We start from the raw sequence: 4,174 nt of genomic DNA, 5'->3' as shown, positions 1-4,174 counted from the left end.
AGGCCCGCCCCGGGTGAGGGGCCTGCTCCCAGGCTGGCTCGCCCGCCGCGTGGGCCGTGGCCCCTGTCCCTCACTGTGCGGCAGTGCTCAGCGATGACCTGGTGGCCGGCTCCCCGGGTCGAGGGACCCCCGAGAGCAGGGCGAGGTAGTCCAGCCTTGGCGTCGCCCGTGGGTCACACAGGCCTGCCCCCCGTCAGTGTGGGAAGGGTGGGGCTCAGGTCCCTGCAGGGAGACAGGGGTCCCCTTCCCAGGGCCAGGGTGGAGTGGGGTGTGGGCTGGGGTCCCTGCTTAGGGCAGGGGATCCCCCGCTAAGCCTGGGAGTTCCAGCTGCCGCGCCCTTCGGTGGCTTGAGACCCCGGCCTTGACGGTCGAGTGCCTGCGCCCGGCTGGCCCGGGGGCTGCAGACCGGAGCCGGGAGCCCCCCCGAATTGCTCCCCAGTCCCCGCAGCCGCAGTCGGGAGCACCCCGGAGGCCCACCAGGTCTGTGGAGGGGGCGCACTGCTGGGGAGGCTGCGTGCCAAGCTGAGGTTAGAGGAGCGCTCCAGTGCATGCAAAGTCCTCCCTGAGGACGGCGCAGCCAGGTGTGTCCCCCACCCGGGCCTGGGCCCGCCTGCGCCCCCTGCTGCACCTGGTGACCAACTCCCTGTCTAGAGCCCCCAGCGCACCAGCCCAGGCCCGCCTCCCGGACTTTGCACAAGCCGTGTCCTTGACCTGCCCTCCAGAGGCTGGAGGACCCCCTGGACACGGCTGCCACCAGCAAACAGGCCCGGACACCCCCCGGGTCCGCAGGGGGCAGTAGGGCGCGGGGTGGGCAGCTCTGGGACCCAGCGCGCCTCGCGGACGCCCCCTCGTGGTGTCTGTGGGAAGAGCGGGCCGCGCGATCCGAGACCGGGCCGGTCATTAACAACACTTCCCGCAAACGGTGAGTCCGGGCCAGGGAGCCCTGACCGAACCGAGGGTCCCCGACCTCCCGCACCCGCGGGACAAGCCCGCGCGAGCCCAGGGACCGTGAGGGGCCCCCGCCAGGCCTCCGCAAGCCTGGAGAGTCCACATCTGTGAGTCTGTCTTCTCCACGCGGCCTGCCCGGAGCCCCTGCATCGCCCGCGGCAGGCGCGCAGGGCGGGGAGCGAGCGCCGAGCGGGAGCCGCAGAGACCGGCGGAGCTTCGGCATCTGCAGTGGCGGCCACCAGGGGGCAGTATGGCCTGCCAGCTCACGGTGGCCCCTTGGCAGAGGTGGGGACCCCAGGCTCCTCACACCGCCTTGGGTTGCTGTCCCCCGTCCCCTCTCCGCGGTAGAGTTTGTAGGGAGGCTGAGCCCTTCCTCCCAGGAAGCTGCCATGTCTGAAAATACGGCCTAAGGATGGAGTGAGTCCCCTGTCACAGGAAGTGCCACCGTCGGCAGGGCACACACCCCGAGCGGCCCCAGGCCCCCCAGTGGCCATCCGTAGGCTCTGGGGGTGAGGGCAGGGCCCCGGGGGTGGGTATGCCATGCGCCCTGCCCTCCGGGGACTGGGCGACAAGGTGGGCAGGGCGGCCCAGACAGGGGATCGCCCCTGCAGTCCAGCTTCAGTGCTGGGGAGATGCCCCCCCCCAGAGGAGGCCAGCCAAGCACCCCGGGCACCACAGCATCGAAACTCCTCTGGGGGATTTTCTTCAGAGTCTGTTCACAAGGAACAGGGGGGACCAGGCGCTGCCCAGCCCCGCGTCACCTGTGCCCACACAGCCCGTTTCCCAGTGGGCGCCCTCGCCTGGCTCCAGCACCTGGGCTGGTCCTGTCCTCAGGCTGCCTCAGGGAGGCGACACGCAGCTCGCTGGGCATGTGTCAGGGAGCTCGCTGGGCATAAGCTGAGGGCGGCAGTGTCTGGTGCCTCCATGCAAAACACACTTCATCCTGACACACCTGACTGTTTACATCTCTGGTTCTCTGCTGGGAAACAGCACAGCAGGCACAACTGACCGCGGAGAAAAATCAGTGTACAGGAGCCCCCCTAAATCAGGGTACAGGAGCCCCCCTAAATCAGGGTACAGGAGCCCCTCTAAATCAGAGTACAGGAACCCCCTAAATCAGGATACAGGAGCCTCCCTATATCAGGGTACAGGAGCCCCCCTAAATCAGGGTACAGGAGCCCCTCTAAATCAGGGTACAGGAACCCCCTAAATCAGTGTACAGGAGCCCCCCTAAATCAGGGTACAGGAACCCCCTAAATCAGTGTACAGGAGCCCCCCTAAATCAGGGTACAGGAGCCCCTCTAAATCAGGGTACAGGAACCCCCTAAATCAGTGTACAGGAGCCCCCCTAAATCAGGGTACAGGAGCCTCCCTATATCAGGGTACAGGAATCCCCCTAAACCACTGTATAGGAACCCCCCGAAATCAGTGTACAGGAGCCCCCTTAAACTAAACTTTCTCACAGGTACGGACACACGGGGAAAAACACAGTGTGTGTGGGGCTCAGTGCTATCCACGCGTCAGGCACCCCCGGGGGCCCTGGTCTGATCTACAATGAGCCGCAGCAAGAGATTAACCCCCAGGAGTGACAAGACCAGGAGGCGTCCCGGGAGCCCGCGCTCTCCCGCGGCACCTGTCGGCCCTGGCCCTTCTCCCCAGCGGGTGGGACACGGAATGGCCACGTGACCGAGGCAGCGAGGGAGGGGGAGGACCCACCGCCTGCGGGCCGCGCCCACACGGTGACGGAGGCCGCGGGAGGCGGGAGGCGCCTGGGTGTGGGCTGTGCCCCAAGGCCTGAAAACAGGGTGCCCCCCAAACCTGCCCGCACAGGGGCCAGGCAGCCCTGCTCCTGGCTGCCCGAGGTGGCCGCGACCCCCGCGCCCCTCACGGAAGGAAGGAGACACAGCGCCACCTGGGCAGACCCGCGAGCCTGGCAGACGTGGGCAGAGACCCACAGGACGCCCTCCAGGATCCCGTCCGGGTGCGGACCGGGCAGATCCAGAGACGCGAGAGCTGAGCACCCGTCAGGGCTGGGGGGCAGGGAGCAACTGCTCGCTAGGCATGGGGTCTCCTCTTGGGGTGACGGAAATGCTCCACAAGTCGGTACAGACGATGCCCCCCGACACTGGGGACCCACCAAACACCCTGAGCTGTACGCCCGAAAATAGTTCATCTAGTGTATCTTTTTCCTGAACGAGAAAAAAGGTGATGATGTGGACAGGGCGGCAGAGGGCTGCTAATGGGACCCGAGGGCGGGTGCCACTGTGGGTGACACCTTCCTCCCAGGCTCAGGTCACCAGCCCCCGCCGTGGACTTCAGGAGACAGGGCACTTCCAGCCCAAAGCACGCAGGGTCCGGCAGGTAGTGCGCCCCTCCCCTCGCAGCAGAGGACACTGAAGCCCCTGTGACTCTTCCAGTGCTGCTGTCACTTGGGCGCCAGGATGACAGGGAGCGAGAGCCCTGCCCCCTCTCCCCTGACCTGCAGTGGACATGCGGCAAGAGTGAGAAGCACGTCTTCACTGTTCAGGCCACTGAGAGTCCCGGCCGCGTGGATGCGCTGTAACCGGCTGTCCTGACCGCTGACCACGCTGAGCGGACGCCGTCTGAGCAGGGCCCACAATGAGGCTGCAGATGAGACCGTTCAGCAAGCGTCCCTGGCTAAGGGAGCGGCCAGAGCAAAGGCCCCGAGGCAGGTGCGTGCCCGGTGTGCTTAGGGACAGTCAAGGAACCAGCGTGGGTCACCGGAGGCCACAGTGGGAGGTCTGTGGGGCCGCTCGGACCTCCAGGAAGCACGGGCGTCCTTGTAAAGGGGTGGGAGCCCCTAGTGGCTTCAGGCAGGGACGGGCACAGCTGGGCTTCAGCTCCGGGAGTGGCCATGTGGGTGATGGGCACTTCGAGGAACAAGGGAAAGAAAGCAGGACCACCCTGGCTTCCCAGGAAGGAAGTTTCCATCTCACACGTCAGGAAGCACAAGGAGAGGGTGGGCTCCAGGCACAGGATGATCAGGGCTCAGGCTGTGCTTCTCTGAGATTCTTCTCCACCCACATTCTCGGTGGGCTTCCCTCACGGTCGCCAAAAGGCCGCCTGGTCATGCAGGGACAGGCGAGAGCCCAGAACCCGCAAGGATGCCTCTGGTGGCCTCTCCCCGGCCTAAAGCCGGCGAGGCTGGCCCACCCTGCACCAACGCCAGCTAGGAGGCAGGGTGGTGACCTCTGACTGGTCGGAG

The sequence above is a fragment of the Crocuta crocuta genome, unplaced genomic scaffold, assembly GCF_008692635.1.
Source record: "Crocuta crocuta isolate KB4526 unplaced genomic scaffold, BGI_CrCroc_1.0 scaffold119, whole genome shotgun sequence".
Lineage (NCBI taxonomy): Eukaryota > Metazoa > Chordata > Mammalia > Carnivora > Hyaenidae > Crocuta > Crocuta crocuta.
The sequence above is the reverse complement of the archived record's forward strand: the minus strand, read 5'-3'. Positions refer to the sequence as shown.